The sequence below is a fragment of the Megalops cyprinoides genome, chromosome 2 (genome assembly GCF_013368585.1).
Source record: "Megalops cyprinoides isolate fMegCyp1 chromosome 2, fMegCyp1.pri, whole genome shotgun sequence".
Classification (NCBI taxonomy): domain Eukaryota; kingdom Metazoa; phylum Chordata; class Actinopteri; order Elopiformes; family Megalopidae; genus Megalops; species Megalops cyprinoides.
Window position 1 is genome coordinate 1,063,442 of NC_050584.1, and position 27,761 is coordinate 1,091,202.

Here is a 27,761-nt window from a genome sequence, read left to right on the forward strand (position 1 = left end):
TTTCAGCAGGTGAAAGCATATTTTTGTGTTGTTTGTATTATAACAATTTTCTTAAGAATGTGTCAGTTTATGTCATAGATGTCCTATTTTCCAGGCTTGAGCCCGACTGAACATTTCACTAATGGTGACCATACCTGCTACTAACCTGTCACTTTCACTTATGCTTGTATGCCTTTCATAGTTTAATACTAAAGCACGTAATGAACTCACTTACTTCCTGATTGTTTGATAGCATCTTAGTACAGTTTACAATTATTTCTGAAACCTGCTAACTTCTGAATTTGTTGCAGATACAAGAATGGGCACTCAAGACACCAAGCACCAGTGTACTTAATTCAACCTTCATCACAATGATGGCACCACTGTGTGAAAAACAGGGCTAGTTAGTTCCTCTCTGTCTTTATTTCTTTTTCCCCAGGGCTTGACATTCCACAGGTTAAATCACCTCATCACCAGTACCCAGGCTCCTCTCTGATAAATGAGATGATGTTTTACATCTGGAACTGTTAGTGTCTCTTGAGAACTTTATGGCCAATCAAAAATCACCAATGAGTTAAACTGATGCCAAACACAATTAATCAGGATCCAAAATCTTCATGCTCCATTTTTGGAAAAAACACAGACACATAAACAGAGTGACATGATCATTGACACAAATTGCAGTTTCAGTGTGCACATTGCAATCAAAAGAGGGGAGTATTGCTGGAATTCATTTCCAAACTTGAGAGGTAAACAGGTAGCCGGGTGTTAATAGTGACGTGATGGCTTTATGATTCCACCAATGTGTCCTGGAGGTGCCTGCAGAGACATTAGGTTGCCTGACATATTTTTCTCTCTCTGTGACTTCTGCGCTTTCTGTCATTAGCAGAGTGAGGGAGTTGTGAATTACCCCCCTTGGCTCCCTCTTCCTCCTGCCTTCCTCCCTCCCTGCTCTAGGGTGCTAAACGGCTTGACAGAAGGGTGCCCAGGCCATTGGCAGTAGCTATCGACTGAAGGGGAGAAGCTGCCAGGCCTCCTTGATGGATAGGCTCATTTTCCAGCCGGCAGCAAGTCTCGGTGAAGCATCCGTGTCATTTGTAATGTCAGCCAACAAAATGTAATCAAACATTCCAGCAGTTTAATCACCGAGGGCTGCTCGAGAGATGATTGTAGTGTCAATATAATGCTATTTCATTATCTGTTTGTATTTTATATTGACAGTGTCAGATAAACAGTGTGGAAAATTAAGATTAAAAATATGGTAATTTCATTTCAATCGCCCCGGCTACAGTTGCTGGCCCATTATGCGATTGATTACTTCTGAATTAAATTTGGGGCTGAATGTAAAGTTTAATCTTCTTTCTTCTCTGCAATTCAGCTCCCCAAAGGCCTCTTAGTAAGTAAGTACCCATTTCATTTGATCTTTAATGAAAAGTAATGGCCCAAATGAATTGTATAAATCAGCCGCCATGTATACCTAACTGACATTCTGTTTTTTTTTTCCTACTACTTGCACATGCCAAATTCCACCCCCCCACCACCACCACCCCGCTGGTAACCCCATTTCTCTTCCTTTTTTCAAATATGGGATTCTTTTCAAAAAGGAGTCTTGTGTTAGTATGTAATCCATACAAGAGTGAAGGCCATGTCTCTTTTCTACTTGATTTGTTGTTATTTTTTTTTTTAATTATCTCTCACTATTAACCAGGGAAAGGGGGGGTGATTTCTATTAAATAAACAGAAAAGAGACAGAAAATGAAATGCTTTGAGAAGCAGTTAGCAGCTGAGTTAAACTGAGTCTTTCATAGTCTAGGGAGTCATTTAAAAAAGACACACAATCCCAAAAGCAGTAGCACTGTGATAGACATTTTAATTACATGGTGATTTTAAAATATTTTTCTCTCTCCCTCTCCTCCGAGTATCCATCTCTTTCTCTCCCTCTCTCAAGAACTCTCAGGGTTTGTCATGTGTTTCAAACTTGCCAAGCATCCTTTTTTCTTCTTTTTTTTTTGTAAGAGACACAACCGTTAAAGAGGGCCCTGCAAAGAGATGACAAAAGAAAAAAGGAGCTCTTCTTTGTGAGTCTCATTCAGCACAATTTGTCCCCCTTTGTAGTCCTAATTATGTGCCAAAGTAGGATAACAGAAGTTCTCAACTCGACCATTATGCCCGTACAAAAAAGCGGTGCATACAAGAAGCTGATCACTTTGGAATTAGCAAACATGATACTATATGGGGAAAAAAATCATTAATACCGTCAGGGATTAGAGGTTCTGATTAAAGGGTAGGTTTTACCATATGCAAATTAGTGATAGGCATTTATCAGTGCCTGGGCAAGCTGTCTTAGCTGCAAAGCCACGTATGTTTTTTAGCTGATTACAAAACTGCTTGAAGTTGCAGGCTTTTTTAACGTAGGAAACAGAGAGAGTGCAAGAGCGAGGCGGGGAGAGGGAGTGTGAGGCAATCAACTCATTTCCTTTTGGCCAAATTCCTGCAATCGCTCTGAGCATTTGGCTTAATTCCCTCTTTGATTAACCAGTTTCTTTTGTATGTAATTAAAACATTTCTCAAGTGAGCATGTGTGTATGTGTGTGTGTGTGTGTATGTGCGTTTATGCATTTGTATACAGTCATTTGTTTGAAGGAAAAGCAATTTGAAAAAAACAAAAAAAAAACAAGTGGAATAAAGTGGAGAGGTTATCTGCAGTCCACCATTGTCTCTAGGCTTATATGCCTTTCAGTGTTATTCTTTTTTCTTATGGAGGTGACCCCTTTTGTGTTGACAAAGGAGGCAAGGATGAAACTGAGCTCTCATGCTTGTCCTGCCGTGCTGATAGTGCTGCTGTTGCCCGGCACTCCCACTTCTCCTTAAGCGAACACTTTAATTTATGCTTTTTCATCTCCCTGGGCAGGGGAGTCTGTTAACCCACAGTGTCTCTACATAGTGTCTCAGGGAGGGAAACCTTTTACACATATCATACTGCCTCCTCAAATAACTACATATAACACTATGTCGTCCATCTATAGTATGGACAAATATTTTTTCCAATTTGCATTATAGTTATATTAATACAATATATTAATATAATGTATTTGCAAAATGTTGTTGGGCTGAACAACATAGTATTAAATATATTACAATATATTTAATTTCCATATAGGATGGTAACATAAACAATTGCCCTGGATAAATAGTCCAATCACAGTTCAAAATGAAATCTTAATTCTCAGTTCTGTAATGCACTGAAATCTATTGTCAACTGACCTCACCTAAAATGATATAACAGCAGTCATGTACCATTTGCAAACTGATAACTAGCAACTCATTGAATTCATTGGGAGTTGTGAAGGTCTAGAAATATGGGTGATACCTGTAACCTTGCTGTACAGTTGCTCCCTTCATTCTGTGTACATTATACCGCTCCATTACTATATGCAAAAGCTTTCTTTTCAGAATATATAAATCCTATATATTGAAGAACATATGTTAGTGATATGTGTTAATGCCTCCCTCCACTTTCATTCATCATTTAAAAGAAGATAAAGAATTGTTTTGATTAACATTTATATATGTACAAAGATAAATACTGGATAATGTTTCCAGTTGGAAGGTTGAATATAACCATGTAACATCGTTTTTGCTGCTGAAATTCTACAAATACAACAAAAATAATTTTTGTGTTATCTGATATTGAGTATGATATAATATTAAAGCAATTATTATTAATTATTACTTGCATTATTATTAGTTTTTTATGATAAACACATACACAGCATTAATGTGGCTTGCCTTTCTGTTTTAAATATACAACTTTTATTAATAAAAACGTTTCCTTTCCATAAATGAATAACAACACATTTACAAATGGAAGACCACAGTTTAGGTGTGTAAATATCAAAATGTTCCTTTTTGTCTTTTCAGCTTTTAATATGTTTATAAAACTCTGCTTTGGTGCACTCTAGCTGTCATTAAAACTGCTTGCCATTGTTCACAATATGTACATGTTTGAAATGAAAATGTATAAGATTTTACAATATAATGTATCACCACATGTCAATGTGATTTTCTTGTTTTTTATCAATAATGTGAAATTGTGTGACAATTCTGAGTTTATGGTTAATTTTTACCTAAATGAGAGCACAGAGGCACCACTGGGTTTCTTTCAGATCATTTAAGAAGATAGTCACGGGGCACATATTACAGAAACTTAACACAATGACTAAGCGCTAGGCACAAGGGGTCGACAGAACAGTTTGGAATGGGGGAAACCAGTATTTAGTCATTTGATGGCAAAGCCAGCAATAAGCCAACACTGTTACTGAGTGGGCTGGGTCACATGAAAGTAATACCTGTCTTGTATCAAAGAGTTTGTAGGAACAAAATTTTGAAATTGGTTTTTACTTCATTATTGATACCCACCAAGCTAGCTTGCTAGCTGCTTGCCAAACTGTAATTTTAGGTCTTGTGTCGTTTAGATGGTTTAGATCCTATTCTGTGCTGATACTTTTGGAGTTCGCACTGTAGCTGGCTGGCATATGTGAAAGTCTTCACACAGATGTTGTGGCCCATTTACAACACTGGTTTTGTTGTGTCTGATAGCCTGTATTTGGATGTAATATGAGAATGTATTATCTTATAAAGTAAAACTACATCAAATATACAAGCCATAACATCTAAAGTCATAATTTGGCAAGCCGGTTAGCTAGGTAGCTATCTACGATAGCTATGAAGAACAAACCAATCTTCCCGTACCTAAGTCTTCTGTCCATAAGAATTTTATGAGAAAATGGCATTTGATCATATACCTACTGCGTTTTGTCAACAATAATATATTATTAGCCACCTAATGCTGAAAAATTGGGCTGGTGACGAACAGCTGTGCTTTATGATTCATTAGATGTAACTATGTAGGCAATCATTCAGCTCACATTGAGTCACATGAGCAGTGGTCAAAAACTTCTGCTGAATGAGAAACAGGTTTTGTGCTTGTACTGAGAATTCTGTCATGAAACAGTGCTCAAATGCATGCCACCTAGTGGTACAAAATAAGCTTTGTGGACTGTACAACATTTCATTTTAAGACTATGCACTGTGATTTACAAATACAAATAGTTTTGGCACTATTCTGAGGCCATAATGGTGGCCCTGCATGGACATAAAGGGAAGCTTTTGGGTTAGTATTTGATGGGTTAGCAACTGACATTGTGTTTTATATGAACACAAAGGTGGAACTTTCATTATACAAGTACAGAGAGCTCCAATACCTTTGTTTAGTAACAATATTTTTGAGAACCTTACAATAATTCACTTGCCTTTATCCAGATAGCTAAAAAATATTCTGGCACTTAAGCAATAGCAAGGATGATCCAGGAGAGAATATGAATTTAATGACTGACACTGCAAATTAATATAATTCAGTTTAATGAACAACCTCTGTACTGGTGGAATGAACTCCCCACAGAGGTTTTGACAGCAGAATCACTGGCCATCTTCCGACACCAACTCAGTGTCTAGTCAGATTGCACAAGTTAACTTGTGGTAGGGCTTGAATGGTGTTATACTCACGCTGACTGGTCTGGGAGCATCAAACAAAGAAGAAGAATAAACATTTCAAAAATAAAAGAGGAAGAGAAATGTCAGTATCATCTTGAAAAATGGTGCTTAGATAGATAGATTGATTAATGCATGTGGCCAGAGGGATGAGTGGGTGCATGTATGAGCGAGGCCCTTTGCTCCTAGTAAAAATCCCTCCTCTTTTCCATCAATTGACTGCAAATAGACATGCATGTCCTTCAGCAAATTACAATCCAAATTCTGTATCTGTTGCCACTGGCTGAAATGTGCCCCTATACCGAACACTATATTTGGTAAGAAAAGGCATCTATTGGATGATCGTTATCCAAGCATATCCAAACAATGTATTTGGCTTTGGGAACAACCCTATTAGGCACCTTGTGTGCCAGCCTCCAAATCTGCGACAATCAGATGACACATGTCAGCTATGAATTATTGGGACAGTTGCAGTTTAAGGCGACAGGTCGAGGAAAGAGGATCTCAGCAGGTACACTTGCAACTGCCAGTTTCACCTGTGAGGGTGCATGATGATGTATTCAATGTTGAAAGTGTATAATGATGTAAAGATTTACAGAAAAAATAATGCATAAGATTTACAGAAAAAAACATTGCATGGTTATCTCACTAGACTTTTTTATGATAATGTGTGTTTATATACCTCTCTAGTGAGCCAGAATCAATAACAGTATATGATTGACAATGTTTATGTACAGTTAGGTCCATAACATTGACACAGTTTTCATAATTTTGGCTCTGTATGTCACCACAAAGGATTTGAAATGATGCAATGAAGATGTTATTCCAGACTTTCAGTTTTAATTCAAGGGGTTTAACAAAAATATCATATAAACCGTTAAGAATTACAGCAATTTTTTTACATAGTCCCCCGATTTTTGCCATTATACCCAAAACTGGCATAAAATTCTTTCACTGGACAACACTCCACTGACATCCACTGTCCTCCCACACAGCACAAGCGATTTTGTGATTTTGGAGAAGAAAACTACTGACTTGGTGCGAGGCATTTCTCACACAGTGGTGTTTTTTGCATGAATTTAGGAACTTACTTGCACTTTACAATTGCACTCAGTTGCAGCAGATGAAATTGGGGCCCAAACTGTTTGGGGCCAGCCTTTCATCCACAATGGTAAAAATGTATACATCCACAACGGTAAAAACACATACATGGCTGAATTAATTCATTACCTATTGCACAAATCTAGATATGTTCTGAAGTGACTTCTAGCAGGGCCTACTTATCATTATTTGCAACCATTTTAAGCTTTCTTAACCAACATAAATGTGTAATTATACCATATGAATCTTTCACATGGTAATGTGCATAAAACAGAGAAGAGTGACTGAGGAAAGACATACATTTACTAAAAAGACATTTTGTAAAGAAATGTGCCATAATTGCCATGTTAGAACAACGGGATAAGACAAACCTATAACCCATAATTCTATTGAATGTTTTCAGTATTCTGTCATGAATACAATGTCATGTTGGCACAACGCTGTCCTAACATTCCCTTCTAACACAAGCAAACACATTATAAAAGAGATCTATGGAAGGATGGATGGATCTATTTGGCAATCTCTGGAAAATGTGGAATATTATTACTTATCATCTTACATTTACATTTACATTTTACATTTATTTATTTAGCAGACGCTTTTATCCAAAGCGACTTACAAAAGTGCATACAGTAAGTATAGCGACAGTACGGGGACAGGATGTGTACAGTTCCACAATGAGACAGTAGTTCTCAGCTGAGAGCAAGGTCTGTTTGAGGACACAGTACTATCAGATTTGTACAACTACAGCATATAGGGCAACTAATACGATACACCTTCAAACAGCAAACTTCAACAACTCCAAAGGCGCAATGAGCATCAGGGTAAAGGCGGCAACAAGAAACAATTTAAAAAGCACAGCAATTTATGACAGCACTGATTTGGGGGGGGGGGGGGGTGGCAACAATTGCGTGCTGGGTCAGTCCAGGTAGAGTCTGAAGAGGTGCGTCTTCAGGCCCCGTTTGAAGGAATGGGGTGAAGGAGCTGAGGACAGGGAGTTCGCTCCACCACTGGGGAGCGATGTAGGTGAAACGCTGATGTCTGGCAGAACGAGCACCTCTTGCCTTGCCCATGCAAGGAGCGAGGCATCCAGTTGCTGCTGAGCGCAGGGGTCGGACTGGTGTGTAGGGCTGGATGAGTTCTTGGAGGTAGGTAGGGGTTGTCCTGTTGATTGCAGAGAAGGCGAGGGTCAGGGTCTTGAATCTGATCCTGGCAGCAACAGGAAGCCAGTGGAGGGATTTAAGCAGGGGAGTAACATGGGGGGAATTTGGGGAGGTTGAAGATTAGTCGGGCAGCTGCGTTCTGGATGAGCTGGAGAGGCTGGGTGGTACAGGCTGAGAGGCCTGCGAAGAGAACATTGCAGTAGTCCAGTCAAAGGAGAACTGTGACCTGGACAAGGAGCTGCGTCGCGTATGTTGTCAGGAACGGACGAATCCTCCTGATGTTGTGGAGGAGGAATCGGCAGGCCCGTGACGTGCGAGCAATGTACTCCTTGAAATCCAGGTTGCTGTCGAGGATGACGCTCAAGCTCTTTGCTGACTGAGAGGATGGTATTGTGGTGCCATTGACGGTGATGGAGAGGTCATGCGGGGGGAAGGGCCGGCTGGGATGAAGAGCAGTTCCGTTTTTCTGAGGTTCAGCTTTAGATGGTGGGATGCCATCCATTTGGAGATGTCAGCCTCTCTCTACCACCCCCCATATGGGCATTTGATATGCCATTGGAATATCTTGAAAAAAGTAATTATCCAAATGTTGCATCATTGTTGTGTTTAAATAATAAAGATAGCATCCATACTGCAGTAATAATATGAAAAGGTAGGCTGACACTTGATTTTTCTGATTTTCATTATTGTGGTTCTACCTTTTTTGTTTTCACATTCCCTCAGGACTAGCACTACTCCCGGAAAGTGTAAAAAAAACATAGTCGTTTGCCTGGTGCAAGGGAAATGATGAACATTGTTGCTTTATTGAAATTCAATAACATTTCCTTAAGAGAATTTCAGGAGTTAATTCAAAACTTTATTTCAAGACCCTTTGTCATGTTTGATGCTTCTGCAAACATTCTGCACTTTTTGCACAGAAACAGTATAGTGATCAAGCTTCTTCAATTGTAATGATATCTTCCCAAATATTATCACTGGAAAACAGAACAGATTCCTGGATACTTCCATGATCATGCAAAAATTTGATCTTTTCAATTTTATTATATTTTGGTCCACATCACTTTAAAGACCAGTCCCTTCTTGTGCTTGTTTTTTAAAGCGTTGTACAGCTGACTTCCATTAAAAATGGAATAGCGCAGATAAAATGGCTACAAAAAAGCACAAGTAAAATTCCATTAACATGTGATGTGAACCAAGTAAGTGGGCTCTCAAGAGCTTTCCAAAAGAATTATAAGATTTCACATTACCTGAGAAATCAAGCTATCATTTACCCTTGCAAGATAGAATTCTGCTCTAAAGAGTAGAAATTCATGCAAAAAATAAGAAAAAGGACAGGTAAAGAACTGAACTGTTTGTGCTTATGTGACCTCGTTGCACTGTGCCGCGAAGAGACTAGGTGGATGGATCAATCATCTGATAGTTGTTCTGGGAAAAACAGACATGTCAAAAGGAAAAAAATGATGAAAATGATCTGGCAGAGCTCACAAAAACATTCACAGCTTGTAATTCCAACTCTGTTGTTAAGAGTCTGCACTGTAATAACACTGGGACAATACTGATTGGGTAGATACTTATCATCACTAATTTTATATATGTATATAAATTAACTAAAATAAGTATACAAAAGTATCACTGTTTCAAAATCACATTCTCTTAGAGAGAGAATGACCATCATTTTTATATATAACATATACCAAAAACATGGCACCTTGGTGCTACTTATATTTATTGGAATAAGAAACAACCATAGCTAGCCACAGGAACGTTACTGAAATTTGTTTGGCTCCTTTTTTTCCTACTGGCTAATAAACTATATTATAATAAACTACAACACCAAAATACAGGAAACATACCTGAATCAAAGAGACATGCCAAAAAGGCATAAATGTCAGATGGATGGATGAAGGAATTAATCGAGTGTAGCTTACAAAATGAAATAAAATCTTAAAAATGAAATTGAAGTTTCTACTTTAGCTGAAAGAACATGACCATTCTGGCTAACAGCTACTTCAGGCCAGATGTTTAGCATGACAATCAACTGAAATTTCCAAATAAAATAATAAAAATGACTATGACGCATTATATTGAGAGAAGACAAGAGAAGACATTTGTAGCAAACATTGGCAAAACATGCTATATACATTCAAAAATGTAAAAAATATACAGATGGAGCCTACACCAACAGAATTTAGCCACAACATGTATCTTATCCCTCCCTCCCCAAGAATAATCATACTGTTTCTTTCACCCAGTCCACCACCAACAGCTTCACTGAGTGACACAAAATAGGTCTAGGTGTATACCTGGTGTACAATTCAGTTGAATACTGTTTAAGTTACAAGCCAAGTTATGCTGAGTAGAGGTTCCACTGATAAAACACTGCCAAAGGTTAAAATCTGATCTGGCAGTCATTCATATGGCAGAGCATTGTTGTGAATGTCTGTTTGTGAATGTTAGGGTGGTAAAGGTTTTTGAATTTTTAGAGTTTGTATAGCTGCACTTTAATTCACAACAAGGTACAAAAAGAAGAGCTACACTTATCCACAAAAGAAAAGCATGTCTTTGAAAAGTAAATTACAATTAATTTCTTTTAGTGATTATTTTAGTGAATGAGCCATGTAAAAGTAAATATCAATAAAAGTAAATATAAATAAAAATAAAAATAAAAATTTTACATTGATGAAGTGTACTTTGTACTTGCCTAATTTACTTTATTTGTAGTCAATCTTCATGGAACATGATAAATCAGTCAGAACAGTAATGGAAATGTACTGAATGTACCAGTTATTATCCATGTAACAGCTTCTATGTGAGGACAGAATTAAAAGCAGAAATTGGCCACAATCATACTTACAGAGATGGGCCTGAATTTCATAATGGAGCTTGTCATTCTTTTTCAAACAAGGTGTGGCTTGAATACAGTTTTCCCTCACAGTGTCTTTATTATGACCTCTACAATACCCCCAACATGAGTGACCTGTCACAGCAGGTTAAACAAAGCTTTTATAAAAATGCAACACTGCTAAAGTTTATATCCCATGTAACAGGTAGGAGTTGTAAACTTACATGGTTGCACAGCCTTATATAAAGGTGGACCAAGGAATGATACCTCAGTGGTAACTGCGCAAGGCAGAGCAAGGAGACATGAGCGATGGTACAACATCTTTTTAACAAACTTGACACAATAAAACCGACGGGATCAAATACAATATAAGGGCTAGGGTATAAAATACAAGGAGAACCTGCTGTAGTCACTAGAGCAGGCTGCACAATACAGATCCAACATTACCTTGTTAGAGACGCTGCAATGCACTCTACTGCAGTATGCAATGACATATGTAGGTGTGAATTCACTACAATATCAACAAAAAATTAACCTTCTACAAGAAATGGATACAACACTACAAGAATTAAGACAGATTCTCTCTATTTCCTTAGCCCAACAGTAGCAATACAGGGTCGGCGCTATGGGGGTGCTTAGGGGTGCAGTGTACCCCCAGAAGGACCTCAGTGCACCCCCAGTTGTCTCCTTCTATCCAGACATCTACATAGTTTTTTTTTTAAGATATGATGTTTTGTGCACAACTTAATTCTGGCCATTAATACAGCAAACAGAGGCCACCAATAATAGTATGAAATGTCATTTACAATAGGGAAAGTTTTCATTAAACCATTCTTGTGTTTAAAACTATTTTTTCATTAACACATTATTGTTTTTAAAACTATTCACCCACTCCCATTCATTCTGTGGTGCCACAACAAAACTGGTACAACCTGGGGAACACCAACACCGGAAAAAAAAGAATCAATTTGAATTGCTAGTACACTTCTAGACAAATCCAACAAAGTGATGCCAACAATATGAAAGAAACTGCAAGAATTCAATACCCAGTAATGAAATAACAGTTGAATCTCCCAACTCAAACACATCTCTACAAAGAAGCAGCTCTCTGAGAGTGAGTGTTGGAGTGTCATTTAAGGGGCTTTGTCCACTTATTTGCTCCCTCAGTGACTAGATGTAGCCAACCTGCTTCCACCTCTCACATAAAAAATAGAGTAGGAGAGAGGAAAATAATTAATATGACACAAAATAATCAGACTTCAACAGTAGTAAATGGTACAGCAATAGCACTTATTAGCAAAGTACCCACTTTGTTTCTATATTTCATTGTTTCAAAAATATTTCTATATTTCTATATTTCTCACAACATCAGTTAGCACACATTCCATTACATCTCATATCATTGACACCATTTATTGTGGAGACATCTGTTCCAAAGCTTGTCAGCATCTCCCTTACTGTATCTGAGTGAATGTACCTCAACCACACATTTAGAGGCACTCTAATCCTCGCATGTGATTAAAATATTTGCCAGCTCGGCAAATACACAGTTTGATTTAACTCACAAATAATTACATCTGCACCGACAGGTTGACGTTCCATCCTGAATCATTAAATGCACTACAGTTTGCTGTGGAAGATGAAGATTAAAAGGGGAGAGGCTATACGATGAAAAAACGTAAAGAAAGAGTGAGAAAGGATCAGTCATTGTTTATCTGCTTTTAAATCGCAATGGGTTTGATTTACAGCAATACACCATGTTTCATGTGGCCAGGATACTGTATGGGCACTGACACTTAATTTACACCACCAATTATGATAATAAATGTTAAAGGAGAGAAGGGAGAAGAAGCAGGGAGAAAAAGAAACTGGGAAATGAGATGACTTTGATTATATTTTGCCTTGGCGGACATTATGAAAAGTTACATTTCATGCTCATCTTTCCAAACTACCATCATATCTGTTACACAGGACCTTTTTCATGTGGTAAAAATAATACAGGCAGCAGTGTGTCATAGCAGTTTAGCCTGGTATTGAAAACCAGAGGGCTTTGCTTCATAAATCTGGCTGTCTAGCAATAATGAAAAGTGTGTACGAAGTACCCGTAAATAACTATGAAGTACCTAAACTACTCCAAAATGTCAAGATGTAAAAACAGTTTGTGAAATGTAAGCACCAAAAGGCACCCTGGATAAGTGTGCCAGGAGGGAAAACACTGACAATCAGTGACAAAGCTGGGCATACAGTGGGACACGATGAAGATGTTTGGTCTAATTCATTAACAAAAGCTACGCTTACATTAAAGTTTAATGCTGGCAGCAGTCACAAAAGAAGGCAAATTCATGAGATTACCGCATTAGAAACTGCTAAGACTGTTCAGCACACTGATTTGATACATGCTACGCTAGTTCAGCTACATTGGTTTACTTCACACTGGTAGTCACACAGGTACTCACCACTGGACGGACTGCTAAAGAGCCACACTTACCTCAAACAGCAAAATATATATTCCTCAGAGGAATAAAGGAAATAAACATGTACGTATTTGGTTACTTTGTGTCCTTAGACATTAGTTGCTGGCTTTTGCATATGCCATGTTTAATTCAGAAGTAATTTTATGAATTTCCCATTTTTGTGGCTTTGACAGCATTCAGCTTGAACATAAACATAATTTTGTTGTTAATGAATCTCAGATGTTTCTACTCGGATTGTGATTTGACCTTAAAATAATTTATATAAAAAAACTTTTATATAAAAACAAATTTATAACAACACTGCCTCTAGCTGCAAAAGATGCAGGCCTACAAGGTAGATCTTATTGGAGTTAACTAGTTTCAAGAAATCTGCAAACCTATTGGCTCAAGCCAATCTTCCCAGAGCAGACTGAAGTAAAACTTGGTTATCTTTGATATGGTTTATCTTAACTTTGCAAATGTCTGGGCAATAGTGTCTGACGAAAATGATGGCTACATATGATCTTTTGGTTGATACTGCAGGGCCTCGGGCTGTGAAATACTAGTCTTCTTTTACAAAAACCATTAAATATAATGGGGGAGTAAAGTCAACAGTACAGGCATTTTCATAAAATACAGCTTCCACAAATAAAGGCACTGGTACTGTTCATGGTACAAATCATTTGAACATTTTAGAGTAAATTGGTCTGTAAATTGTTTGGTATTTGAGAGCAAACTTTGCACAGATGAAAATTTAGAAAAACAACTGCATGGATTTTTGCAACCGAGGTTGAAGGCTGTAGCTTGTAATATTCACAGTTGGTGTGTAAAATCTCAGCCAAATTGAATAAAATGGGTTGATGTTGAATTTCAACAGAATTTCCTCATTCTTTAACCTAACAAAGATTCTCACAGACAGCTACAAGAAAATGAGACATGCAAATTCCACCTAGTTGTACCAAATGGACACACAATACCACAAAAAATGTCATTGCTTTCTGAGGCATGAGCAAATTTAATTTGTCATTCTGTATTGTTTAGCATCTCAGAAACTGATATCATCACTCCATCCACTATGTACAAAACAATTTATGCACTGAAAGCATTGAACAAAGACAGGCCCTTCCTGGTGTAACAACTATTGGCATGTCATTGCTGAAAAGTAAAATATGGGTTAAACATGTTGTTAATGATTTCAAATGAAAAAAAAAAAATCATACTCTGTTAATTAAGGCATTTCTGAGAGGGCATCTGCCATACAGGGATTTAACATCTTCTTCCCACAATAGATCAAATGGTGGACACCAGTGCATTTACTCACAGTAAACAAAACATCATCAATACAGAACTGAGATTACTTTCCCACTACATACTGGAATATTCATTAACCTTTTGACCATGAAGTCACAAACATGGAATATTACATGTTGAAAAAAAGCTATATCACAAAGAAGAACAAATTAAGGTCATGTTCTGGTTAAATGTCACTGAAATGTGAAATTACTTGAAAGAAGACACTTTCTACTTTTTCACTCTGTAGACACTGATACATTGTCAATGTCCCTCAAAAGGAAAAGAAAAATCAAAATGTTCAAAAAAATCAAAATTTATAATAATGAAAATAATTCACATATTCTTTAGACACCAATTATACATTTTGAGGAACCATATTCATCCCGCTTGCATGGTTATATGCAGCAGATGATGGGGCCAGATCTTGTTTATGTTATTTATCGTGAGCATAACTAATTATATCTTTCAAAAATCTGTTGTCATCTTTGTGAATATGACCTTAGGTGTCTGTTAAAATACTAAAATACTTTTTTTAAAATAACATTAGCCTTTCAGTGACATTAGGATTTTCATGTTATTCTGAAGATGTGAAACTTCATAAAGACACCTATCTTTTCATCTACATTTAATCAGGTACTTACCTCAAGCCTCATGAAATGACACAGAGAATGATGTCTGGTTTCAAGGTTTTCTTTTGGAAACCCAAGAGTTTTCATATCTTTACGGATTCACAAGCACCAGGCTTAGGGAACATGGTTGGTATGAAGAAATCATTCAGCCCCATTTGTCAGCATTAAGCTTTCATTGGACCAGCAATTCTACAGGCAATGTTGTAGCCAGCATGATGGTTTAAAAGTATTCATTGCTTATTCTAATGATATGTTGAAAATGACAGCCATGTGATTTACAGTATACTCTCTCTATGCCAAATTTGCAACCTCCTTCATAGTTGATGTATTTCTAGTTGTGTCAGTATTTCTGGAAAGCCGGCACCCTTGGTATGACTAGCACTACTGTTACTTGCATCTGCTCTCCTGTCTGAACGTACATATAATCAGACTACTAAGCAGAAAGAAGGCTATGGAAATGTTTTCAGTAGTATCATGCAGACTTTATAAACATCTATACAGCTGGAGAAAGAGCTCTCCATATTAAAAGAAAGGGGTCCTTCTAATTCTGACAACTTCTCCACACACAGGGTTAACACAGTAATGCATGGAAAGAATTGAATGGTAAATTAGGATAACCTATCATCTTAAAAGGGCCTCTTGGTTGCCTTGAGCAGTCTAGGTTGGAAGGCCTAAAAAGCAAGGCCACAGAAGCACACTAAAAAGGCCCATTGTATAGGAAAGAAACTATCCTCTCCTGCTCAAGGACATGTAATTAGCAGACAACAGCTGTGTCCATTTCAAATGGTAATATTTTCTCTTTTCCCTCATGTTCAATGTTCTTCATACGTCTGCATACAATCATGGGTTTCTCTTAGATGCTTTTATTTAGTATCCACCTCTTTTATTTGCATGCATGTGTGAATTTGTATGGGCTAATATAATACAGGACAATGTCTGCAATACATAATTAAACAGTAGCAAAAAAATGAGAAAAATGTCAATACATGAGCTAATCAACTAGTTGGTTTGAGGAGCGTAAGTAACCATTTTTAATTGTAAGTTACATAGCAATTTCCACTGGTGAGAATATCCTGATGGTTTAGAGCACAATGTTATTTTAGCCATAAAACACCTAGTGGAAAAGTCCTGTTCTTAACTGTGCATTGATAAGTGCATGCCTAAGTGAATTCAAAATAATGAATTCCTCAAATATTTACTTACGTTATGCATATACTGGGAATTATGAATAATTCACAATCAAAAATGTGATGCTTTGTTGTACTTACTGTGTATTCATTCAAATGTCCCTGAGTCAACGTGAAAATAAATACAATATCATGGGCCAATTCTAAGTGTGCAGTATCTTTTTCTACAACAGTCATGTCTGAGGGCCTTAGCAACTAATTGACATGTGGAACAACAGGTCATTTGAATTGTCACCCAGCCACTGGCTCCAATTCAGACCTGATTTGGAATGAAGACAAGAAATCTGTGAATCTCCAGGATACACCTCTGATCTACAAGAAAACAATGTCACAGGTTGTGGCCAGAGCTTCAAAAGATGCGGCGCTTTCATCAGTCACATTATAAAAGAATGTGTGCTGCTGGGTCTCATGGGTGATTGGAACTTGCTCTGAATTAAGCGTCAGCATGTGCATGGATGCTGTGGACACACACAGGGCCCTGGCATTGTGAGTCTGGCCCTGATCCACTACAGTGTATTTTCGTTTCAGCTGGCATGTCTCAGTCACTTCGTCAGGCTACTGGCTGCTTTCTTCTTCGTAATCCAGTGCTGCTCAATGGGATTAAGAGCATGGTACTAACGGGCCAAGTGGAAATTTGAAACCCCTCGAACAGCCCGTTGTTAAAACAGCTTTTACAGCTTTTACTGTTTTTTTTCTACCGATGGCCTTTATCTTCCACTGAAGACTATCAGATAAAGGTGTCCTTGCCTATTAAGTGTTTAAAGGGGCACAGAAGCACATTTCCAGAGGACAAAGCCAAACTCACATTCTACTAAAAGAGGTATGGTACATTTAAGGAGATTGTCTGGACAAGAAAATGCTTTGTGGATGCTCAAATGCCTGAAGACAACCTAGTTCTGTGGAGGAAATTCTTAAGCAATACATGCATGGTTTGCCAACAAGTCTGTTTTTGTTATTTCTGTCTGTTAGTGCTTTCAGAGCACTCTTCTGACACAGCTCCTTGCTGTCTAGCATCTATTAGCAAGCTATACATGTGTCATTTATTTTGTGGCTCACAAACTGCTTCCATCACTTCCGGGGCGCTGCTCTATGGCTGCTTCGCTGCGTCTCACACTTGGCATTTGTGTGTTTGTATCATGTTTAACATGCTTTTATTGTGTTTTTATCATGCTGTTTATGTGGATGTGATTGCTTTCTACTTTGCACCTTGCCAGCACTGAAGTATCAACTATGGATTTCGCTTTATGGTACGTGATTGGACTGTTTTTTACTCAAGGACGCAACCACGGCCATGTTGCTGGCGACGTAGCCTGTGAAATCCAATATAGCAGAGAATTCTTACTATTGTTATGCAATCACATATCTCCGGACTATTCAACCATTGCAGACTCCGAACTGTCTTAGAACAAATCTGAAGAGAGGTACTACACGGACGAAGTGGAAACGTTGATGTAAGGGCGGTATTCGTTATCGACTGAAGAGGTTGAAAAACAAACTCCCCCTGCCTACTATCCTGCTCATTAATGTGTGGTCCCTGAAAGCAAAGACAGACAGGTTGTCAGCCAACACCCGCTACCTGCATGAGTACTGCAGCGCCTGTGTCTTGGCAATTACTGAGATGTGGCTGGACAGCACACCGTGTCCAGTGAGGTAGAGCCTTCAGGTTTCTCAGTGTTTACGACCGACTGGGAGCCCAACATCACCGGGAAAGCTCACAGAGGCGGCGTCCCTCATCAGGGACGAGTGGTGTTGGGCAGTTGTGGTGAGAGAGCACCTGTGTGCGACCTTTCTATCTGCCCAGGGAGTTTCATCAAATTTTCCTCACCATGGTATATACACCCCCCAAAGGCAAATTTCAATAAGGCGTTAGAGATTATTTTTAACCTCTCACAGAAACTTGAGTCACTTTCACCTGATGCACCCAAGTTTATTCTTGGAGATTTTAATAACTTTTCTGTCAAAAAGTGCCTGTGCACATACTATCAGTATGTTGATTGCCCCACCAGGAAAAATAAGACCCTAGACACATGTTGTGGAACTGTCAAAGATGCCTACACTGCATCGCTGCTCCCACCACTAGGGGCGTCTGACCACATTGTGGTCTATCTCCGCCCTGTCTATCAGAGGCTACTAGAGAGGAAGAAGCCTCAAAAAGGTCTGTCAAAGTGTGGAACAGCGACAGCATAATGGCTCTGCAGGGATGTTTTGATTGCACATTATGGGAGGTCTTTAATAGCCCTGATTTTAATGATCAGGTTGTAGCAGTGTCTGATTACATCAATTTCTGTGTAGACTCTGTGATACCTACTAAGACCTTTAAAAGACCTTGGTTTAACAAATTAAAGAAACATATAATTCAGAAGAAAAAAGCTTACAGAAACCAGGATAAAACAGCTAGAAGGGACACATGGAGACAGATTAAAAGACAAATACAGCTGGACAAGTACAGCTACAAACAAAAGATGGAGGCCACTCTGGCATCCTGCAATTCCAGACAGGCATGGCAGGGAATTAAAATTATGACCACGCAAACCTTACCATCAAGGAATCAACTTTTTAGAGACTGTAACCCACGGAAAAAACCCAGGCCCGGACAATATTTGTGGAAGTGTTTTAAAGCACGGTGCTGAACAGCTAACACCTGTGTTTACTGACATTTTTAGGTCTCTTTTAATCTTCTCAAGGTCCCTACCCTATGGAAGACATCTACAATTGTGCCCGTGCCAAAAGTTCCCAGACCCATAGGGCCCAACGACTTCTGACCAATAGCATTGACATCGCTGGTCATGAAGTGCTTTGAGCGCCTAGTGCAGGGGTGTCAAACATACGGCCCGTGGGCCACATCCGGCCCGCAAAAAGATTCAAAGCGGCCCGCACATCAACCAGAGGATGTAATACAGGCCCTACTATTTGCGTCAACTCTTTACCATTACCACAAAACGTAATTCGTCATCCATCCACTAGGTGGCAACAACCTATTTCAACTGAACAGCTAGTCATCTTTCATGACTAAAGAAAGATTGCAAGCTAACTACTTGCTGGCAAGAAAATGTTGTCAAAGATAAGAAAAGTTGATAAAGAGTGTCGGGGCTTCCAGGAAAAATGGACAAACGCCCACCTCTTTTGGGAGGTTAATAGTAAGTGTATCTGTTTATTTTGCTCACAGCAAGTAGCTGTTCCAAAGGAGTATAATATTAGATGGCATTACCAGACCACTCACGCTGAGAAGTATGATCGCTACACCGGCCAGTTGCGGGAGGAGAAATTGAAGGAGTTGGTGGCTACATTACAGAAGCAGCAATCAGTATTCACAAGAGGCCATGAAACAAGTGAGGCTGCTGTAAAGGCCAGCTATCTGATAGCCAATGACATCGCGCAGGCATCAAAGCCATATTCTGAGGAAGAGTTTGTAAAAAACTGGTACCCATGACTGACACTACTACGGCTAGCGACATCTTCAGTAGTCTCGCTGCATCATTGGATAAATTGGGAATGGGCCCATGCCATACGTATGGCGTCAGATTTATGTCAAAAGTCGCGAGTGCACGTATTCTCGCGAGTGTATAAAACGTTCTCGCGAGCGCACGAAAAATGCTGCGAGCGTATAAAACATTCTCGCGAGCGCAAAAAACATACTGCGAGCGTATAAAACATTCTTGCGAGCGCAGAAAACATTCTCGCGCACAAAGCAGCCACCATGCTTTTCTGCTTGGCGCTCACCAAGCGAGCATGTTTCCTGCGCTCGCGAGAATGTTTTCTGCGCTCGCGACTTTTGACATAAAGCTGACGCCATACATAAGTCTTGCGACTGATGGCGCACCATCAATGATCGGTGTGAAAGCTGGAGTTGTGGCCAGACTTCGAGAGGAAGTGCAGCAGTGTGGAGGGGGTGAGTTTTGGAATTTTCATTGTATACTCCACAGAGAGGCACTTTCACTGTTGTAAAACACTGAAAATGGACAATGTCATGGCTGTTGTCATCAGAACTGTCAACTTCATTCGAGCCAAAGGGCTCAATCACTCAATGAGTTTGACACCCCTGGCCTAGTGAGGAGGTACATTTTATCACAAACACAGCACCTCATGGACCCCCTGCAATTTGCCTACCAAGCCTCTAGGAGGGTGGAAGATGCAATTCTGGCTCTATTGCACTTATTGCATACTCACCTTGAGAAACCAAAAACTCGTGCCAAGATATTATTTGTGGACTTTTCATCCACTTTTAACACTATTCAACCCAGTATCTTAGCAGATATATTGGCTACAGAATTTTCACTTGGTGCTGGTTTGATTTCATGGATTGTTGATTTTCTTAGCTGCAGAGTTCAGCAGGTCAGTGTAGGTACGTCACTTTCTGACAAAATGACAACTTGCACAGGCTCCTCCCAGGGGTGTGTTTTTACTTTTTTTTTTTACTTTATTTTATTTTTTTGCTTTATTAAGTATGCAGATGATACTGCCTTGGTGAGCTCCTATATGATGGGGAGGAGGAGCATGGGCCAGTTCTTGACTACTTCCTAAACTGGTGTGAGAGGTCAAACCTTCTTCTAAACACCACTAAAACAAAGGAAATGTTCGTTGACTTTAGGAAGATTCAATCCTCAAACCCTACCTTTATCAAGGGTAGCCTTACCTTTATTGGGGAGCCAATACAACCTGTCACAAATTTCAAGTACCTTGGCATTGTGCTTGACCATAAGCTTAAATGGGACCTGTGGACTGATTTCATAAGCACTAAGACACAACAAAGAATGTACTTTTTAAAGAAATTGTTATCTTTCAATGTCCACAAGAAAATGCTCCAAATGTTTTACTGTGCTTTTATTGAAAGTGTTTTAGTCTTCTGCATCATCTGCTGGTTTGGCAATGCTACTGAGGCACAGAAAAAGACTGTCAGAAAAACGGTAACAATGGCCAGTAAACTGTTAGGGATTACATTACCAAGTATGGAATGCATTTACAGAGACAGAATGATGAATAAGGCAAATAGCTTTGTGGGTGACAAGAGGCATCCCCTTGCCTCCTCATTTGAATTGTTGCCATCTGGGCGACGATACTGCCCCCCACTATTCACTAAGAATAGATCTAAATTTTCATTTGTTCTACAAGCCATTAAGTTTTTAAACAGGTAATGCATATAATAATAAGCAGGATCTCTAGCTGGTCTGGCCAGCCTAATCTGTTGCAAGGTGTGACCAATAGCATGTGTATGGGTATGTGTATGAGTATGTCTACTGCTGTATGTATGAGTATGTCTATCGGTATGTATGAGTATGTCTATCGGTCTATGGTGACTCTGTAACGTTATGATGAAATGCCTTGTGATTGTGCTGCAAACCAATTTCCCCACGGGGACAAATAAAAGTATCTATCTATGTATCTAAAAACAAGAACCTCTTATTGCACATGGAAAAAAAACAAACAAACAAAAAAAAAACAATAGAATTACATGGTTCTAAGGTGACAATTCTCTAACTGTTCTCTGTTGTAAATGTATATTTTTCTTCATTCATCACATAATTACTCATTTTAGAGAAGATCAAGAGACACCGTAATATTCAAAGTCCATATGTGTGGTGTGTGTACATTCTTTGTGTTGCTTTCATTGTGAGTCCAAAAAAGACCTATGTCAACTTTAATTGATATATCAACAAATGGAGTAGAAAGGATCAGAGCTCCCACTTGCACCAGCCTTGAAAACTTGCTGGCCACTCACACTGGGGAAAAAGACAGGCTGACAGACTGGCAGGCAGAGTAACAGCACACACTTTGTCAGGCGTAAAAGACAGCCGACTGAAAACCAGTGATGACCTGACAGAGCTGAATCACCCTGGTGGCACATTCTCAGGGTGCATTGGGCCTATCACCTTGTCTCAATTAAATTAGGCTGACAGACGACTGCTTTCTCTCAGACACAATTAAGGTCGCAGTCGGCTCTACCTTTTTTAAATGCTTCTAGGAATGATTCCCCAAACTGTCAATCTGCACAGTTCCCTCAAGTGCCCACAGTCCCCTGAAATTCCTCTCCACCCCCACTCTCTGCACCTGTTAGGGTTTCCCACTCCCCCTAGGGGAAGGTGTAAATCAATAACTTCCTGTTAAAGATGCACCTGAACCTTTGCTCTTCATGAAGTTTTAAAGCCCTGTAATGCCCATGATCTCTCTTCAAATTGTTTTTTGGAGCAGTCCCATTATAATTAAACCCCACTGCATGTCTAGAGGGATGGTTGAATCACACATGAAGTCACTGTCTGTCATTAACTGCAGAACATTATTAGTGTGTTAGGATAAATACCTTGGGAATAAATATTTTTTGTCCGTCAGTCTACACTTCATAACCCACAATGACAAAGCTGAAATATTTCTGAATACTTATGAATATTTAATTTACATAAGTATTCAGACCCTTTATTCAGTACTTTGTAGAAGCACCTTTGGCAGCAATCACAGCTTTGAGCCTCTACACGTTTTGCACACCTGGATTTGGGCAGCTTCTCCCACTCTTCCTGGCAGATCCTCTCAAGAGATGGGGGGCATCTGAACTGCCATCTTCAGGTCTTTCCACAGTTCGATGGTGTTTAAGTCCAGACTTTGGCACTCAAGGACATTCAGTGACTTCTCCCAAAGTCACTCCAGCGTTGTCTTAGCTGTATGCTTCAGGTGATTGTCCTGCTGAAAGCTAAACCTTCACCATAGTCTGCCATCTCTGCAGAGGATGTCGGAGGCTTTGTTAGAGTGGCCGTGGGGTTCTTGGTCACCTCCCTGGCCAAGGCACTTCTTGCCAGTTACTGATAACTCGGTTACTGAGCATGGCCATATTGCCTGGTAGATCCAAACTTCCTATATTTGACAATGTCCATCTTTGCTCCTGGGAACATCCACAGTTTTAGAAATGGTTTTATACTCTTTCCCACATCTAGGCCTCAGCACAATTTAATTGCAGAGGTCTGCAGAGAATTCCTTGGACTTCATGGCTTTGTTTTAGGTCTGACATGCACTGTGAATTGTGGGACCTTATACACAGGTGTATGCCTTTCTAAGTCATTCCAAACAATTCAATGCAATTGAGCTCAATTTTGAATGCCGTAGCAAAGGATCTGAATATTTATATAAAGGTTTTATTTATATAAAAGTTTTTGATTTTTAATAAAGTTGCAAAGATTTCTAAAAAATGTTTTTGATTTTTCATTATGGGTTATTGTGTGCAGATTGACGGCCAAAAGAATACATTTAATCCATTTTAGATTAAAAGTCTAAACACAACAAAGTGTAAAAAAAAAGTAAAGGGATCTTAATACTTTCTGAAGCCACTGTAGAACATCAGAACATTAGAGATAGTGATTAATAACTGAAAGGCAATCAAATTGTAAATAAAGATTGCAGGTGTGATCTAAAATCTAATTTATCTAAGCATCACATTTCCTTAGAAAACTTGCTTTGGGTACTTTGCACTCTAATTAATTGCTCCTTAGTAAAACATGTTACAAATCTATTCTTGTGCTTTACACACACGCCATAAACGGTAAATCAAGAGAGCACTTTTTTCATGTACTTACCCCCACATTAAGTGAACGGATAAAATATATGAAATTATTGATCTTTATAAGAACACACAGAGCTGTTTATATTGAGCTGATTGTTCTGCCTGGTCTCAAAGCCATTACACTTTTTGTGTATGCAGGGAACACACTGACCAGTGACCTTATCCTCCCCTTGAAGGAGCAGAACAGCAGAAATATACAATAATATTTACCAAAAATAGATTTTTGAAGCAACAGTGGACCCAGGGTATGCAGCACATAGTCCAGCTGTAAAACAGATGAAAGTTTCCTGAACACAATCCCCAAAAAATAATGAAATAAATATAACCTTCCATTTATGATGACAACAACAACATAAAAGATCACATTGGCCTAAAAGAATGCCAGGTATAATAAATTAAAGACAAAAGACAAAATTCTGCAACCAGGCATTTCCAATATTTATTACAAAACATTGTTACATTATTATAATTAACAGATATGATATATTAAGTGTATTATATATGAATTTACTTAAATCCAAATACATTATACACACAACAAATGACACTTCACACATTTCTTCCGATTAATTAACTTACCCAGATAATTTGTAATTATTGTGTCATTTTACACATTTTATCATATAAAAATTTGATCATAATTTAACCTTGTGTTCATTAAAAATAGCATCAAGCAGCATAATCACACAAGTGTCACACTTGCATATGTCACATTTGTAAACTGTGTGTGATAACGTTCTATACATTTTGCATGTATCGGAAAATGCTAGCAAAATATACAAAGTATTGTGGCATAGGAAAATTACAATAAAGTATTAATGAAGCGCATTTAATAACAACAAATAGTTGTGCTGAACAATCAGTTTTTATGGTCATAAAACCAGTGTCCTTGCCAATGAAGCTAACTCATATTTAGATCAGTTGTTTCAAGCTGAATATCAAATATTCTATGTGGTACCAAAAACTGTTGTCAAAGCACAGATTTAATAACAGTGAAATAGTTCCTGGCCATCACTGAATTAGTAAAGCGTATTACTAAAAACAGAATATTTTTACCTCTTTGTACCAAACACAAAACTATAAAATCAATTTACACTGCATATTTCCCTTCAGGAAAAATAATAAAACTGCATCGCACAAACGCTACCACCCACCTCTGACCAGAGCTGTTCCCCGCTCTTTTGCTTTTTCACATCTGACAGTGGAGCACATCCTCAGACAGCTGGGTGGGATGGAATGTAAAACAGCAGAGGTGATTCCTCTTCGTCCTCACAGAGGATCTGCAGGGTGTTACAGACAGCACTAGAGGGGGCTGTAAAGTCTTTCTCAATTGTTTACGCGCTGTGACTGTAAGTACACACAATTTGATCAAGAGTTGAAATTCATGTATCAAATCTACACTACTTACACTACTTCTAAAAAACTCTAAGCACATTTTACTTGTATTTAATCATACTGCAATTCCAGTTCAATCTTTTGCAAAACACTTCTCACACAGCCCCTAACCTACTGCACAGTTCTCATGGTGTAATCCGGGGTAGAAATTGCAATATGAGTGACTTGAAAACAAGTAAAATGTGCTTACAGTTTTGCAGAAGTGGTTTGATACATGAACTTCAACTTCTGATCATAGCATGAATACTTGCAGTCACAGTGTGTTAACAACTGAGAAAAGCTGAGGGAAAGAATGTTAACAAAGTAAAATCATGAGGTTTTATCACCTGAAATATTAAGACAGAGATAACGTCTACCACAACATCACAACTTTTTCCTGTCACTAAGTAACAATCATGAGAAAAGCATCAAGAGATTTCATGCAAGCAAACGTTTTCATTATCTTGAAAATCATTTGCAAAGGATTGAATAGTTTCTGATCAAATATGACAGAGGAATCAGACAGCAGCGCTTTGTGTTGTGTGAGTACAGTTAAGTTCCCAAATAATGCTTTAGAGTGTACAGTAGTGTTTCACTTCTGACAAAGATTTCTTTGACATCTCATTAACACCCCAAAAAATAAATAGAAACAAAAAGAATGATTAAAAAGAGCAAATAAAAAGAGTTAAATGTAAAACATCTCAGAATGCATATTCATATGAGACTAATGAGACAATCATGTTGCCATCTGATTTCTACAGCATGAATCAGAGTGTTTGAATACTTCTGTTTTTACTATTGTGTTCTGTGTTGAGAAAGGAACCTAAAATTGCATTATGAAATCCAAAGATGGAACTTATGTGCCACAAATAAAGTTGGTCATGATAATTAGACTGAAGATGTTAATTGGAGCTGGGTTTTCTGTGGTAGCATTCTCTCTCTCTCTCTCTCTCTCTCTCTCTCTCTCTCTCTCTCTCTCTCTCTCTCTCGCTCTCTCTCTCGCTCTAGCTCTCCTGACAAATATCTGACAGTAGCTTTGCATGGCAAACCTGTTTAATGAATGCTTAATCCTGCAAGAGCGCATTATGGCAAACTGTCACACATTGCATTGTGGTGATATTAAGTTGATTTTACATTATCATCCCCTAGTAATGCTGGAATATTTGGATTTCCGTTTATGCTTGGCTTTTTGAAAAGGAACACTGGTGAACTAAATCTGGATTTCTTCTTTTCGATTATGCTCTAGTGTAAAGGCTACATTGAAGCTCTTTCTTTATTAGGATGACAGCTAGAAGCCTCCCTACTCCTGCAATCAAGCTTACAAACAAAGGGTTCCGTTTGCATTACTTAAGAACATTGAAACCACATTCAGCCAGCATAAACCCAGTGTGATATTACAGCATTGTACATATGCTGTAAATCAAGTGGAACAATGGGGAGGAAGCACAGTCAAGCAGGATGGCGCCTTCAACCATATCAAAGACACGGCATGAAGAACAACGTGCCAACGTTCCATATGTGAGAGAATACCCATTATCTCAGGCTATTTATTGTATTTATCTTCAGAATTTCAGCTACTTTGTGGACTTTGATTATCCTTTTTTTATTTTGCTCCACATTATTATTCTAATGATGCTGAGCTGATGTTCACGAAGGAAACATTTCAGGAAAGAATCTTGTTGACAGACAATTCCTGCAAGTGCATTCCTGTCCATGTTTGATCCTGACCTATACCATATTCTCTAAAGGACCTTGCCTCTGCTAGACAGTTAATTTTTGCAGCTTTTTTAGACCTAGTTTTAGTCTTAGTCTGTTTTAGTTGACTAAAACACATATGTAGTCTTTGTCACATTTTAGTTGATTGAGCCTGCCTACTATCCTAACCAGTGAATCTGTCATCTGAGAAGAGAGATAAAAAATGACATACTCATTTCCATTTTAAAGTGATGCCTCAAGTTCTCCTTCAAATCAAACAGCTGGTACACTAACCATTTTGGTTAAACCAATTTTGGTGTCTGTAGTCCTGCAATGATACTTTCTGAGGTGTTTCTTCTACCAGGAGTTTGTCTCTGGCTATTTCTGGTGTGCTGTTTATAGCAGGAGAGGTTTTCACAGATGATGCACTTGAGTCCATATCCGTTGAAGTCTCATCATTGCATTGATCACTCAAGCTTTCAAAATCAATGTGCTATCTTTTTCCTCCACAGCCTCTCTCGGGTGTTGGACCATGTATCCTCTGTGGTGACTTTATATTCCAAAGTGTCTTGTTTAGCTTAGTGAAGATTGTTACGTGTGGCATATGATGTCATGATTACAATCCTTGACAATGCATTGAGCACTCATCACAGATTATGAAAAAACTGATTAGTCCATAAGTCTAATTATATTATTTAAAATTCCTGTGTACACAAATATACACTTCTGAAAAAGGGTGAAGAGATGACACATATCAATACTCTCCTTACATCAAGGAATACTGTTAAATCAACTTGACCAAATTATTGAAATGCCTATTGAAATTATCTACTATGAATTTTTGCCACCAGGCATGTTTTGCAACATTAGGTAATATTCCACATGCTTCTTAGCCATCGCAGTGATTTCTTGTTTTGAAGGGTATCTCAGGTCTTGGCTCTCTCAAATACTT